Source organism: Canis lupus, chromosome 13, assembly GCF_011100685.1.
Source record: "Canis lupus familiaris isolate Mischka breed German Shepherd chromosome 13, alternate assembly UU_Cfam_GSD_1.0, whole genome shotgun sequence".
NCBI lineage: Eukaryota > Metazoa > Chordata > Mammalia > Carnivora > Canidae > Canis > Canis lupus.
Genome location: NC_049234.1, coordinates 51063838 through 51080675, shown reverse-complemented (window position 1 = coordinate 51080675; position 16838 = coordinate 51063838). Strand labels below are relative to the sequence as shown.

The window sequence follows — 16838 nt, the reverse complement described above, 5'->3', positions numbered from 1 at the left end:
TGTTATTTTTTTTTAATGTTTTGCTTTATTTTGTTTGTTTTGTGTGTGTGTGTGTGTGTGTGAAAATTCATGAAACTGATCATTTAATCTTTATTGTTTTCTGTATGAATGTGTACTTCAAGAACCATTAAAATGAAAAAGAAAAGATTGATAAACACAAACTGGGATAAAAGTAAAAATAAAAGGAAGCTTTGGATGGTAATTTGGAGAAGCACAGAAGATAATGCAATGCTATTGGCAAAGTTCCAGTTAAGTTAGATTGTAGACTGATGGGTATTCATTTTACTGTATTTTTTTTCACTATATAAATATATGTATATTGACTATTTGCATACCAACTATTACACAGTAATTAAAAATCATGTGATTGCATAATATAATAAAAAAGAAAAAGAACCTTGTGATTGCACCAAGTAGGTTCTCAAAATAGTTATGAAATAAATAACTAAACAAGATTAATTCGTTTTATATGTTTGTATGATAATAAATCATATTATTATTGTATATTTCATTACATTAAAAATAGTAATACACTTAATATTTTACAATGTTTTAATTTGCTTTACATTAAATTGTAAACATCCATTTTTCAGTTTTTTGTTGTTGACACAAAAAGATACAGTCATATGAGTAGGTCATACTTCATTTATTAATCTACTGAAGAGAAAAAGCACAAACCATGATGCAATAAATTTAAACTCTTCTATATGGAAGCCTATATTGTCCCATTGATGTGAATGTGTTTGTGATATTAATTTCTAAGGATGAGAGTGTGGCAAAGAACATATAATGCTTAGCAATTAATAAAACATCCTCCAAAATGATGTAGCAACTCAGTTCACATTCCACCAACAGTAAAAGATAGAGGCTTTCTTTCTCCCTGCCAACAATATAAGACAGACACATATAATTAACACTATTGTTGAAATGAAGAAAAAACTCCGTTTCATATTTTTTGGTAGAATGTGAACATATATTCTGATATAAAGAAATATAGATAAGTGGATAGACAAATAGACATGTACTTTTTAAACTCTATTTTAACTTTATTATAAGTGAAATTAATCATTTGTTTTGTAGTTCATTTTTTTTGCTCTCATTTTATTTGGGGTGTTCCTTTTTACTGATGATTTATTGATGTTCCTTTCATAATAAAAATTGGCATTTTCTGTCTTTTATTCACAGTACTAAATTTTTTAGTTTATCTTCTAGAATTTTCGTGATGATTTTATTTCAGTATAAGGCTCTCTTTTTGGAATATGTGTATTTGTTTCCACAATCTGAATGATTATCTAGTAGTTGCCTTTTTTCTTTAAAATTTTGATTCAGCCCAACTTATTTTTTCAATCCAGCTTCATTTTACTTTTCAAATGGCTAGCCATCTAATACAAGTACTGAATAAGACATTAATATAATCTCCACTAATTTAAAAGATGTATTAATACTTTAAATGTATATACTTTATATCCCAAAATCTTCATTTTAAGATAGTTTTAAATATATCATGATTATGCAATTCTTCTTTACTTTGTGCTTAGAAAAAATACAGCCATTTCACGTAAAAAAAATTGAACTTATCGTGAAAAGTATATAGTTGTACATCATCATATTCAATACATACTTCCATTTCCCCACCCTTTATTCTCCTGTATTTTGAAAGCCTTCACTTGAAAGTTTGGTGACAATATACAAACATCTAACGTTGAAAAGGAAATGATAGGCTCATAATGAATTTTGTAGGTGCTCAGGAAACATTTTTTTCAGCCTCATTATTAGGTTTACTTTTTTTATTTGTAATATACCTACGGAGGAAATAAAGCCTCATCAGTAACATAGATATAGAATCTCTATTCTTACATATGCTTTTTCATCTGATACTGAAAAGCAGTCTTGAATTCATTTCAGAAATGTTTACAGCAAATCTAACTGACAATACATATTCACCAATGTAGAAATCACCTTGAAATCTTGTGTTCTTGCTATGTAAAAAATATTATTTTCTTCCTTTCGTGATAGTCAGTTTAGAAGAAGCTATATAATAGGAAACAGGGAAAGTAATGAAGATTATATAGTTTGTATCAGTAAATGGGTTGAAAATGTTTTTGATTGAAACTTTCTTTATAAATACTATTTGGGATTTCAATAAGGGCATATTGCAAATGTCACTCAGTACACTCAGCAAATGTTACCTTCTATCACTGAACACAACTCAGGCTCCAATGTGATTTGAGTAAAAAGGAATCATGAGGGAATAGCTCGTCAGTGACACTTTAGCTTTTCAGTCTTGATTGATTTCGATACTGAAATTGAGAACAATATTGCTGCATTTGTAAACAAAGTTTACTTCTAGTTTTATGTAGCTATTAAGGGTTTTCCTTTAACATTCAGGAAATTATTGCTTCTTCCACTGAAGTCTGTATTTCATTTTTATACCATAATAGATTTTAAAACTGAATAAGCCGCTCTGATATCCTAACTGTTCCTATGGGCATTAGTTGTATTTCCATGAAATCAACTTCTTCAAGAATCCTTTAGTAGGAAGTCCCTCTCCTTTTCCAAATCCATGTACTCTTAATACAACTGGTGACTGCCCCCATCATCAAAGATATGGATATAGGAAAATCTGGGAAAGCTTTCTTTTGCATTTGCTCTTTCACCCCATTACTGACTCTTAATAATAAAGGCTCATATCTAAAACAATCTGTACAATAACAGAGTTTTCCAATGACAAATTATATAAAAATATGTTGATTCAGTGATGAAATAAATCAAGTTATTCAAAGCCCTATTCTCTATAACCACTATAAAACCAGATAAATGTCCACAGATTATTCTTATGTGTGATTCTTTTCATTCACATTCTGTTATCAAGATATTTAATTAGAGCAAATAAATCGTGATTATTTTCAAATTACACTAATAAATAACTCAGGACTTTTGGATTACTCTAGTTTCTAGTAAAGATTCAATAACCTAGGCCATTCTTAGGCAATCATTAAAATCAGCATCCTGATATTCATATATTGCAAGTGGTTGGGTAGTGGCCAAGGGATGCCACTCAAGAAACAAAATCAGAGAGCTTCATAATCTTATCGCAGAAAAATCTCTGAGCCTCCTATTCATATAATCAACCACCTTCATCCTATTTTTAATTATTACTGGCTGCTAGTTAAGGGTTGCTTTTAGCTCCTAAAGGCTGCTATGTAGTACTCACACATGGCCTTCCTTTTTTTTTTTTTTTTTTTTTTGGCCTTCCATTTTTAAAGTCAGTTAAGTTGTACAGAACCTTTTTTTTTTTTTTTTTTGCATATTTCTGGCTTCCCATTCTGCTACTAGCTAGAGAAATACCTCTGCTTTTAATAGGCTAATGTAAATAAATTAAACCCACCTAGATGATTCCCTCTGAGTAACTCAATGTTGACTGGTTAGCAACCTTAACTATATCTGCAAAACCCATTTTGATATGAACTCAGCATAATCATGGGCAAGAGGGTCTCCATATTTATCATCATTGGTATTAAGGAGAAACATCTTGGGTGATGATTTTAGAATTAGCCCACCACAGATATTGATCCCCCATCTCCTACTAGGCATAAAGAGGCGATGCTCTAATTCTACTGTCAGGAAAATGTCAATGAATCTAAACAGAGAGCTGGTCTTCAATCTCTGCCCAGCAGAAACGGATGGTGTTATTATTCACCTACCAGGGTACTTTCGTGGAAGTCTAGCAAGGGAGCTGAACTGCCAACTACACTTAGTAAGGTAGTAAAGAGGTGGGCTAGTCAGCACTTCATGTACCCTGCCCTGGTACCAGCAGGACCTGGTGAGGAGCTGAGTCCCAACTCCCATCCAGCAGCAACAGGATAAAATGAGACTGTGTGAGGGAAGGCTACTCAGCACTCTGGTCTCTACCTACACTGGATCTCTGATAAATCAACATGGCCCATTGTGATAGTCCCTAAATGTTAAATAGATCATTTGGGATTTCTAGAGCTGACACTTTATCTTGTCTGTTTGTTTGTTTGCTTGTTTGTTTATTTGTAAGTGATTCTTTCCTTATCTTGTAAAAATTTTGTAAGGAGTAACTACAAATGTCTAATGAAATTTTAAAAGTCTGCACATAGTTTTTAATAGCATGCTACAGCAAATAAAACAGAAAGGACAAATATTGACATTGTAAATACCTGTGGATTCTACTACCAAAAAAAGATTTAAGTCACAAATCTTTAGTCTCAGGAAACAAATAAAATGACATTTACAGATATGTTCAGTAACTTGATAATCAGTCTTAAAATATCTCATTAGTAAACTCAGTTGGTCACCCCTGAGCTTAAAATAATGTCTTAAAAAATAAAATTGTGGGGGATCCCTGGGTGGCTTGGCAGTTTAGTGCCTGTCTTTGGCCCAGGGTGTAATCCTGGAGTCCTGGGATCGAGTCCCATGTCGGGCTCCCTGCATGGAACCTGCTTCTGCCTCTGCCTGTGTCTCTGCCTCTCTCTCTCTCTCTCTCTGTGTCTCTCATGAATAAATAAATTCTTTAAAAAATAAATAAAATAAAATTGTCTTTAATAAAATCTTTAACATTTTGTATTTTATGCCAAGAAATGAAGAAATCTAGAGTAACTGGCAGATTTTTTTCTAAGTTAATAATTTGAGTAGGGTCCCTGGGTGGCACAGCGGTTTAGCGCCTGCCCTTTGGCCCAGGGCGTGATCCTGGAGACCCAGGATCAAATCCCACATCGGGCTCCCGGTGCATGGAGCCTGCTTCTCCCTCTGCCTGTGTCTCTGCCTCTCTCTCTCTCTCTGTGTCACTATCATAAATAAATAAAAAAATTAAAAAAAATAATTTGAGTAAACCACACCAATATGATACGAATAGAAGTAAATATATTCAGGAATGTTAAAATCCTTTGAGAGATTTGAATATCCACCACCACCCTCTACCACCAACATAAATCAATGAAAAGAAAAGTTAAAGATTTCATGATGCATTCTGTTATCTATATATGATGGCTGCATTTTCAGTTTATTTACTGGGTGAACATAGCAGTGTCCTCAAATTTTATGAATGAGGAGAAAACTACAGCCTAGAAAAGATCAATGCTTCAATATCAGTTGACCTGAAACAAAGACAGGGGTACAGTATAATAGCATGAATATTTCTTTATTTTACTACGAACTAAATTATTCAGTTAGACACAGTTAAAAATAGAAGCTAGCCATAAGTTACTGTAGTGAAGAAGAATATACTTTTTTCCCCACTTTCTGATCAAATTATGTATATGGAATAATAACTTTCTAATTTTAATCCTATAAGAATAATGTACTTAGATTTAGAGGATATTTCAGCATTAGTCTTTTCATATTTATGTAGAGGGTCAGAATGCCTAATAACCCATAAATATAATATTAAACTAGATAGTTTTTTTTTACATGTTGTAGTTTATTGATACTGTATTATGACATCTAACACTTTCAAGATTATAGGCTGTAAATCAGTCCCAGATTAACTAAATTAAATCTTCTTATAGATTACTGAGTATGTAAATTCAGCTATCATCTGAATGAATGGTCTAGAAAGGCACAGATAGAAAACACCTGAGAGAGAAGGCTGTAAGGACAAAGCATGTAAAAAAATCATATAAGCTGTCAGCATCTAGAAAAATTGTTCACTGTTTTTGACAAGCAGGTCAATGGTGAATACTCACCTTTTGCCTTTTGGACTTAAAAATATATATAGTCAGCAAGTTGGCAGTTCTTAGTCACTATGTAATTCAATGAGGAACCAGGAGAAATACAGTTTCTTGTCTTTTACATTGTGCTTTACAATTTCAGAATATCTCGAAACACTTGAGCTTGACCTTCATATTCTCATTGTTACAGGACCAAAAAAAAAAAAAAAAAAGTGAAATAGTGAAATAAACAAAACCAAGCTTTCGTTGCCTCTTAAAATAACAATTTCATAGTGATTTAGCAGAGAAAAAATACTCTCAGAAATTAAATTTATTTTATTCAAATATAGCTCCATTTTTCTCCACATAAAAATGCCTACTTCTTTGTAACTTATTGGAGATATTACCCAAATGTTTAACATAGTAAGCAGAAAAGCCCCTCATATTGCCAGCTGCAGTAATAAAAACAAGCTAGAAAGTCAATACTCTGACTTTGTTAAAATCTCTATATGTATTTATTTCCAAAATAATAACCGCAGAGGACAGGAGGGGTAAACTGAGAGGAAATCATCTCTAGATGTGCTGTATAATATGGTAGCAATGAGCTATTGAGCAATTGTCATATTATTAGTCCAAAATGAGTTATGCTTAAATGGAAATACATAGTAGATTTTGAAGACTTGGTTTGGAAAAGAGAGTATAAATTTCATTAATAATGTTATAGTAATTAAATGTTGAAGTTATATTTTGAACATATTGAATTAAATATTTTATTAAAATTCATTTCACTTTATATCAGGTAACTACAAAATTTAAAACTGCATATGTGGCTTTTGTTTCTGGCTCATGTTATATTTCTGTTGGACCATGCTGCTCTATAGAAAACTCATAGTTCTTCTAATTACAAGTTTCTTTAACAGGTTTACTCTAACACCATCTTCCCAATCACTATAATCCTAGGTAAAAAATATGGAGGCAGAATGTAATGTTTCATTATTGCATTTTTGCTCTCCTACTTTTTTTTTTAATTTTACCTGTTTATTTATCTGTTTCCCATTGTGAACTCCCAAGGGTGGAACACTTCTCTTTGCATTTCTTTTCTTTTTTTAAGAATTTATTTATTTATTTGAGAGCAAGAGAGAGAGAGAGAACAAGCAGGGGGAATGGCAGACAGAAGGAGAGGAGAAGCAGACTCCCCACTGAGCAAGGGAGCCGGATGCTGGGATACAGTGCCCTATCCCGGGACTCCTAGATCACTACCTGAGCCTAAGGCAGATGCTCAACCAACTGAGCCACCCAGGTGCCCTCTCTTTGCATTTCTAAGAAGTAAAATTACATTTGCACACAAAAGTTACAAATAAATACATGTTGAATCAATATCTCCAACTCCCAATTTCTATTTTATTTTATTTGGGATGTTACGTATTTATTTATTTCCTTATTTGTGTATGTCTTTCTCTCCTCACTAGAAAGTAAGCTCCTGGGCAACCCGGGTGGCTCAGCGGTTAAGCATCTGGCTTCGGCCCAGGGCGTGATCCTGAAGTCCTGGGATCGAGTCCCACATTGGGCTCCCTGCATGGAGCCTGCTTCTCCCTCTGCCTGTGTCTCTGCCTCTCTCTCCCTCTCTCTTTTTCTGTGTCTCATGAATAAATAAATAAAATCTTTAAAAAAAAAAAAGAAAAGAAAGTAAGCTCCCTAAAGTCAAGGACTTGGTTTGCTCTAATTAATTGCTATTATATGACTCTAGAGTCTAGAATACTGCCTGACACAAAGGATGCTCAAAAGTGTCTGTTGAAGAAGTGAAAGTAAATGGTTTGAAAAGAGCTAGACAGAGTGAAGAGTCAGTTCCAGCTGGGAAGGCAAATATCTTCCTTTTCCTTTCTATATACATAATGAGATTTTATTTTCCAAATCATCCTAGTTAAGAAGATAGCCCACTAGCTTTTCTTTCTTGATGGCAGAAATCTTTTTTTTTTTTTTTTTTTTTTTTTTTCTGTTCCAGTCATCTGCTCTTATATGGAACATTATCTCATACTTGTCTGTTTTCAGGGTCAGGTTATAAATGCCAATTAAGGCAAAGCACTTTTACAGGAAATTGCCACACTGTTGTTTTCATGTGAATAAAGTTGTCCCAACTATGCCCTACTTCTGTTTTGTGTAAGGCCAGCCTTCAGTCCCCCGAACAAGGAGAATGTCTTTTAATGAATATCTGTAATTATCAAACAATATATTCTTGAATGAATTCTTGAAGTTTTTCACAAAATATCAATGGTATACTTAGGGTGATTGGGAGAAAGGGAAAGGGTGTTAGCATAGCAGTCATCAATAAATACAAGTGGGCTAAAATAAATAACATGTATTAATTTTCTAAATATAAGCTAATATACATTCTTATGCGTGTTTGATATTGAGTCTCACATCTATGGATAAAGAGAATATTGATTTTCATTACATCATAGACTTCTTGAAAAAAAGATAAAAATTAGTTTTTTAGAAAAACAGCCAGGGTAAATAAAAAAGGCAAAGCAAAAAACTATGGACTATGACAATTTCTTTATTTTAGAAAATAAAACTTCTTTGAAGTCCTAAAACCTTCATGTTACCTATCAAAGAAAGACAGATATGTTCACCAATCACTTTTAAAAAATGACAGTCTCAGGCAGAAGAATCAACCTTAACATATAAGACCATGAATATTTCTAGGAAGAGTGTCAGATGCTAAGGATCAACTCTTTATTCAATTCTGAATTGTCACTATGACAACTAATGTGACTTATTCAAAATGCAATGCTTTACAATTCAATAGTGATATTACTAAAATATATTACAAAAAATGAAAATAATCCTATGATGCATGTAGCTATTTAATTTATATATACATTATCCATATAGAGAGAGCTCAACCCTCTGCAGTAAAATTGACTTCTCAACTTTCCTGATTTCCCAAAGATTATTCCCTACAATTCAAATACTATAGAATTTTCAAGGCCCTAAATTAGATAAGCTCCCACATTCTAGTCCATACCAAGAAAGTTTAAGAATTATTAGATGGCAAAAGCTATAGGTAAAATTTTCCTACTAAAATCATAATAAGAGCGAGTTTTCCAATGGCAGTTGAAATGATTTCACCAATAATTATACTGTCCAGATGAATGGCACACAGATAGTAAACTCATGGAAGAAAATGATTGATTATTTAAGGGAAGGAATTTCTGTCCAGCAAGTTCTTATAACTAGAGCCAATATGGCATGCACCTTCCTGCATAGATCTTTCCTAACTGCTGCCACTTAGCTGATAAGAGTGCACTGTGGTAAAAAGAGCTCCATATTTCTCTTCTACTCCTAACTCTGGCACTAATTAGTTTGTGAACATGAGCAAGTTACCTTACCAATATGCATTTCTCATCTCTTATCTGAAAAATTATTGGGACAGAATAAAAACTCACTAATGTTAATTTTTAGATGTAAGAATCTATGGCAAACAAACAAAAATAAATAAAACAAAAGGAAAGAAAACAGAACAAAAAATGGAAAACCCCTTTTTTTACCACAGATATTTACAAAGTTAATTTAAGAGCTTTCATGAGTATTTTACAGGATATATACTCAACAATAAGTTAGAGAATGTCATTTGTTTATTTGATTGGTTATTTTCTGGCATGACTCTTTAATCTTGCTTATTATAGAAATGATCATACTCATTTAATAATGTTAGTAGTTTTTATCTGATTAAAAATTAAAATAAAATTGTAGATTAAAAATGTAGCAGTTATATGAGCAGCTCTACACAACAAATTTGGTAACCTAGATGAAATAGACCAATCCCTTGAACTACACAAGCTGCCAAAATTCACAGAATAGGTCATCTGAACAGGCCTATGTCTATTGAAGAAATTGAGTCAATAATTAATAACTTCCCAAAACAAATAGCATCAGGCCCACATAGGGTCACTGGTGAATTCTACTAAACATTTAAGAAAGAAATTATACCAATTCTCTATAATGTCTTTCAGAGAATAGAAGCAGGGGAACAATTCCTAACTCATTTTGTGAGACAAGAATCACACTATTAAAAACTCCTAAAATATGACAAAAAAACCTAGATAAGTTTGTGTATAGTGATGATTTTTTAGATGCAACAAAAAAAGGCACGACCCATGAAAGAAACAATTGAAAAGCTGAACTTCATTAAAATTAAAAACTTCTGCTCTGTGAAAGACAGTGTCAAGACAATGAGAATATGAGCCTCAGCCTCAGTCAAAAGACACACCAGATAAAGGACTGTTACCCAAAATATACAAAGAACTATTAAAATTCAACAATAAGAAACAAAAAATCCAATTAGAAAATGAGCCAAAGACCTTAACAAATGATTCACCAAATATGTACAGATGGCAAATAAGTATATGAAAAGATACATAGAATAATTTCTCATCAAGACAATGAAAACTAAAACAACAACAAAATGCCACTACACATCTATTCTAATAGCCAAAATCTGAAACTGACAACACTAAATGCTGGTGAGGACGTGGAGCAACTGTAACTCATTCACTTTTAACAGGCATACAAAATGATACCACCAGTTGGGAAGACAATTTAATGTGTTTTTTTTTTTTTTTTTTTTTTTTTTTTTAAATGAAGTTAGACACACTCTAACCATATGATCCAGCAATTGAGCTCTGTGGTATTGACCCAAAAGAACTGATAATTTAGGTCTACACAAAAGTTTGCACATGAATGTTTACAGCAGCTTTATTTGTCATTGCTAAAACGTAGGAACAACTAAGATGTCCTTTAGCAGGTGAATGGATAAATTGTGGTACATCCAGACCACAGAATAGTATTCATTGCTAAAGAGAAATGGGTTATCGGCCATGAAAAGTCATGGAGAAACTTTGCATGCATGTTACTAATCAAAAGAAACCAATCTGAAAAAGCTGCATACTTTGTAATTCCAACTATATGACATTATATAAAAAGTAAAACTAGAATGACAGTGTTTTCATTGTCAGTGATCCGTGGTTCCCAGGAATTGGGAGTAGTAATAGGGGTGAATAGTCAAAACACAGGGGTATTTAGAGCAGTTAAAATATTCTGTATAATACTATAATGGTAGATACATATTATTACACGTTTGTCCAAACACATACAATGTACAACACCAAGAGCGAAATTTCATGGAAACTATAGACTTGAAATGATTATGATGTGTCAGTGTAGATAGACCAATTGTAACAACTGACACTCTAATTGGGAGATGTTGATATTGAGGGGGGCTGTGCATGTGTGGGCAGAAAGTAGATGGGGAATCTCTACATCTTCCCTCAATTTTTCTGTGAAATGGAAACTTCACTAAAAATCCCTTTAAAAGAGGAGTGTAGTTATTTATTTTGCATATATAAAGATATATTTTATTAATTAACTTCAAAGTCAAGGTGGTAAGAAATCTTGATTAAAACACTCAGCTGTGAGAAACAGTACTGTTAAAAATTGAATCAGCAACAATGGAACATTTGCCTTTGCTCAAAGGATCTGAACAATTGGGGTCACTTTGACCTACTGAAGTAGCCTCAATTTCCAACCTCAGTTTTTCAGATAAAAGTAATTTTGGAGGTTCACTTTCTTGATTTTTTTTTAAATTATTATTTTCACAGCATTCCTCACTTATCTTAACTTTGTAGTTGCTGAAGAAACAGAACCCAAAGTCTTACTATTAGTGCTGTTGGTAATCAGACTATACAGAATTTTAATATTCTAAAAGAATATTTCCAAGTAGATGTGGGCAAGGCCACATAATTTGAGCAATTATTTCCTTACCAGTGACTTCCTTAGCTCTGCTTTGTTTCTCCTGCCTCCTGGATAAGACTACAGTGATAAACAATTCAGAGCTGTTTCATGTTTCTCTAATTGCTCCTTAGAAACAGCTGTTAGGAGCAGCCCAGGTGGCTCGGCGGTTTAGTGCCGCCTTCAGCCCAGGGCATGATCCTGGAGTCCTGGGATCGAGTCCCATGTTGGGCTTCCTGCATGGAGCCTGCTTCTCCCTCTGCCTATGTACTTGCCTCTCTCTCTCTCTGTGTCTCTCATGAATAAATAAATAATAAATAATCTTTAAAAAAGGAAACAGTTATTAGGTACAAACAAGCCCTATTAAAAGCCCATCCTTTTTATTTATCTGGCCATTGTTCCCCATTGAAAGTGCTTTTCCTTGCTGCAGAAATTTAATAATTTAATAATCCTAACTTTGACTGCAGGTGCATTCTTGGTGGTATTTACCAGATAGGCTTTCTGTCTATCTTAAGAGGGTGGTAGACATTTGTTGATTGCCTCTTAAGTTCCAATTCTCTTTCCTCCATCAACATTTTTTTATCTTCCCTTTCTTGGCTACAGGGCTTGAGTGGGGTTGATTGCCTGAAACAAACGTCCCTAGCCAATAAAAATTGATTCAACTCAATGGAAATAAGTAATCTCCAAGATCTGAAGAGATAGCAAGAGATACGTTCTATTTTATCCTGGATTGGGAAATGTAAAAATGTATGGTCTGAACATGCTTTAGTGATGTTTCTATCCTAATAGGAGAATCTAGAATTCTAGTGTAAAAATTGACACCATTATAAGCTCAGTGAAGCTACAGACATGAAGTCCTAGAGGGTCTAATATTGTTTACTTCTGAACTTTTTAAGGTAAGTAAGCCAATAAAATCCTTTTTTAAACTAGTTGAGGTATATTTTTTTTTCTTTAAATGTACTTGAAAACCTCCAAACTCATATAATTATAAATGTAATCTGACCTCGGCCAGAGAATATGATGAAAATTCAAAAGAGATGACAAGGGGCAGCCCAGGTGGCTCAGCTGTTTAGTGCCGCCTTCAGCCCAGTGCGTGATCCTGGAGACCCAGGATCGAGTCCCACGTCAGACTCCCTGCATGGAGCCTGCTTCTTTCTCTGCTTGTGTCTCTGCCTCTCTCTCTCTCTCTGTGTCTCTCTCTGTCTCTGTGTGTGTGTGTGTCTAATGAATAAATAAATAAAATCTTAAAAAAAAGAGAGATGTCAATTTTGATGACTCCATGAACCATGGTTAAATAAAACAAATTAAAGACTAGTCTGCCCGTATTTACCTTAGCCCATCCACAAGGCAAAGAAGACATAGTAATTTGGGAATTGTGTGTTTGATTGTATTCATCAATAACAGCAGAACCAGCTCTTGTCCTCTTCATGAGGCCAGGGTCTGACTCAGAATAAAATGAAAAATGTTAGCCCTGAGGGTTAAAGACTTGAGATTGTTTACTTACTTTGGAAAAGAGAACTCTTAATAATTGTTTTTCAGTGTTGGGAGACTTTAAATGGTGAGAGCAACTACTAACTATGCTCTACCACCAAAGAAGAAAATATTTGAAAATTTTGTTAATGCTCTACTTTGAAAATGAGAAAGTGAGCTTCTGAGACTTACGTGGTCACTCATAGACTATATCTCATGAAACAAAACTGATAGTAAAAATAATAAGTACATTTTATGGTTTAGCCATTCTGTTTCAGGCCACATACACAGTTTATCTAATTTAATGAAGTATAACTATCATAATTTTGATTATACAGATGAGAAACTGAGGTACTGAGAGCAATTTACCCAATAGCACTGAAGTCATAAAAGTCAAACCTGGGAATTGAACCCATATCTCTCACCCTCCAGGGAACATATACCTACCTATAAACTATAGTCCATAACTAGGATCCAAATGCTATGATTCCCCATCCAGAGATTATAAACATCTCTAAAGATGGGATCAAAGTATCAGCTTGTTTCTCAAATAAGTTATGGACACACAACCAATAGAAACATGAAATCTTTCTTAGATGATTAATTCTATAAATAATATTGTTTTACTAGTTATGTCTTGTCTTTTTCTACTTATATGTGTGAATGAGGGAGCTGGGAGTCCTTTAGTCAATAATGAATATCCACTACTTATTCTTCTTTTAGGCACTAATATTTATAATACAATTTTTTTTATGAAACCTATACTTTAGTGGGTGAAACAAACACTGTCAAGTAAAACAACAAATATATAATATTCAAAGTTATTCAAAGAAAGTAATCTGGGAATGGGGATAAAAACTGGCGAGGCAGAGATGGCAGTGCTATTTGGTTAGGATGACAAAGGAAGGCAACTGAAAATATAAAAACTGAGGAAAACCTTAAGAGAAACAAAGGAAAAAGTCATATAAAAATCTAAAATGTAAGAAGAGTACTTCAATTTAAGAGAATAAGGACAAAGTCCTTCAGGCGAGTATCAGTTGACAATTTGAAGGGACAGTATTGGTCCAGTGGTTAAGTAAAGGTAAGCGATATGGAGAGGTAGAAGATGAGGTGGAAAAAGTTGATAATTCATGATGTTGCATAATGGCAATTCAGGTCATATGGCTTTGTAGGACATGTTAAAATATTTAGATTTTTTTGGAGTTTTGTGGAAAGAGACTAGAGTTTCAGTTAAGTGTGATAATAAATTTTAAATCTAATCATTAATCTTAAAAAGATGAGTTGGCATTATAATTATTGCAATAGAAAATGGGATCTGCAGTGTAAAAAATTTAAATATTGTAATATTTTCTTAAAGGACAGCTGCCATTTTCTGACACATTCTACCCTTATTCTTTAAGCACTATTATATTATCACATTAGTTTTTGGATATATAAGAAATATAAAATGGTATAAACTTTTCTACTGAAAAAAGTCGAACCCGAAAAAAAGATTATTTTTAGGAAATCACAGAAAGTTTCACTGCCAAAGAGACGTTTGAGAAAGTTATATGCAGTTCAAAGCAAGAATCTATAAATATAATCACAGCCTCTCTTGGCTGGAGTGTTCACAACAGTAGATATAATGTAGTTTTAACTTTTTGCATTCAATAGACATAATCCATTAATCCCAATGAAATATATTTTTTTTCCTCTGGGTTTTGGTAGTTCTAAGCAAAATCTTCTTTAAGGTAACAGAATTTAATCTGCTATTTTGTGGCCTTATTATACTGCTTCCGGAGCTTGGACTTGAAGTCAACTGATATGGCAAGTATCAAAAGAACTCATTTCTAACACCAGAAAAAAATTTCTTCTATCCTTATCCAGACTGTATCATGATGCTGTCTCCAATTAATACATGTATCATCTAGCTCCCAGTATATTTTAGAGAACCATAGCCATACCCAGCCTTCTACACTCATAACATTTTTAAGAATTGATTATAGGTTAGGGAAAAAACTAAAACCATATATCTGTGTATTAAATATGCATATTTGTTGTACAAACTTGAAATGACTTCTGTTCTGGCAAAGATGAAATAACTTGAGAGTAAATCTCCAGCTAACTTAACTATAAAATATGGTTAAAATATAAAAACAGTGTTTGAAGGCATCGTATTTTAAACACAGTAAGCAGTATTTGGAAAATAAAGATTCTGAAGGAAAAGAAATATATTGATGTGGATGCTAACTTTCCTCTCATTCCCAGGCTTGACATTTGATTATTTACTGAATGTTCAGAGGCAAAGAGCAAAAACATACAGCAGTGGTCTAGAGTTTGTAGCAATCTCTTTGGGCTGAAGAGACAAAAATTGACACCAAGGTTTAACAACAACAACACAAAGTTTTAACTCTATGGGTCAAGGTGCAGAGAAAGAGAAACCAAAGATTTTAGCAACTTTATCATACTGGGTTGATGAAAATTGGAGTTTAGAAGCTTTCAAGTATGAGGGGGCTGAGTAAATATGCCAAACTTTCACTTCAGCCTTAGAAGTGATATCTGCTAGGAAAAAGGCAAATTGGAAAATTACCAGCATTACCTGGGCAGGTGATATGCCCATGCTTTATTTACTAGAAGAAAAATAAATTCCTTCTGGGGGAAGATACCCTCATGCAGACTTTTTTATTTTTCATATACAATGTTCAGCATATAAAGTAAAACTTATACATCATATAAGGAAACAAAATTAAAATGTCAAAAATTTTAAAAATGGACAAGTAGAAAAAAACAGATATTTAATTTTTTAAATCCCAAGGATTAGCATGTTTATTAAAAGAAAATTTAAAAATTAAGAATTTCACAAAACCCAGGAATAAATAAAAATAGCAAAAGGTTAATCCTCAAACTAAAAAATGCAATAGTTCACACTAATGTTACAACAGGTAGGTTTAACACGGCAGAAGGAAAACAAATTGAAATTAGAATACACATCAGTAACATTAATAGAGATTGAAGCAAAGCAAGAGAAGAAGATGAAAAAAGAGAAAAGGGAAAGGATGGAAAGATATGTGTATTTGAATTTGCATGAAAAGATAAAGGTAATAATGAGCAAAAGTAAAACTTGAGATAGTACTGCCCAAGAATTACCCAAAACTGATGAAATGTATTGTGATAATCCACCTTCAAGATGACTCCTGATATCCATGCCCTTGTGTTGAGTGTTGGCTGGATTTAGAGACTCCCTTCTAACTAATAAAATGAAACAGAATTAATGGTTGCTGACTCTAAGACTAGACCATAAGAGGATGTGTGGGATCTTATTTTCTCTCTCTCTCTCTCTCTCTCTCTCTCTCTCTGTCATTCATTTTGGGAGGAGGAGTCCGCTGCATGAAGAGGCCTACAAAAAAAGCAGGAAATTAAAGCCTCTGCCTCCTTCCATGGTCGTGAGCCTGGATGTGGATCCTTCAACTCTTAGACAGCTGCTACCCAATTGACAGTTTAACTGTAATCTCATAAGACAATCTGAACAGATCCACCCATCAAAGCAACCCCTAGGATTCTGATTTTCTGAAACTTCATGAGAAGATAAATGCTTGTTTTAAGTAACTGAATTTTTGGGTGATTTGTTATTAAGCAATGTATAATTAATACAATAGTATGGTCTAAAAAATGAAGCTGGTAGTATGACTACAAAATCCTTTGTTAAGACCTTAGAAAGAGCAAAAGTGGTACCTGCAAGTATTGTTCAGTCAGACAAAAGACTCTTAAAAGATTTTAGAGAGTACAGTTCACAGATTCTCTCAATTTAAAAAAAAATGGGCTTCTAAGAATTATAAGGACATTATTCCTTAAGAGAAATATAAGTTAGAAAAGGGCTTAGTCAAAAAAAAAATCTACTGGCACTTTTTTGTCAAACGGTGTGGACACAAA

At 33.3% G+C, this 16838-nt stretch overlaps 1 long non-coding RNA gene across 5 annotated transcripts; it reads right to left on the bottom strand.

Annotated features, from left to right (window-relative positions):
• Positions 1-586: 586 nt before the first annotated feature.
• LOC111098627 lies at positions 587-16397 on the bottom strand. Of its 5 annotated transcripts, XR_005369047.1 has the most exons (6): positions 16310-16397; positions 16089-16157; positions 12790-12899; positions 5709-5870; positions 2190-2300; positions 1825-2031 (listed from the first exon to the last, which is right to left on the bottom strand). It is a non-coding gene; the product is annotated as an uncharacterized LOC111098627 (long non-coding RNA). The 5 variants fall into 5 exon arrangements; XR_005369043.1 differs by having other exon boundaries at positions 16056-16386; XR_005369044.1 differs by having other exon boundaries at positions 16089-16386.
• Positions 16398-16838: the final 441 nt, after the last annotated feature.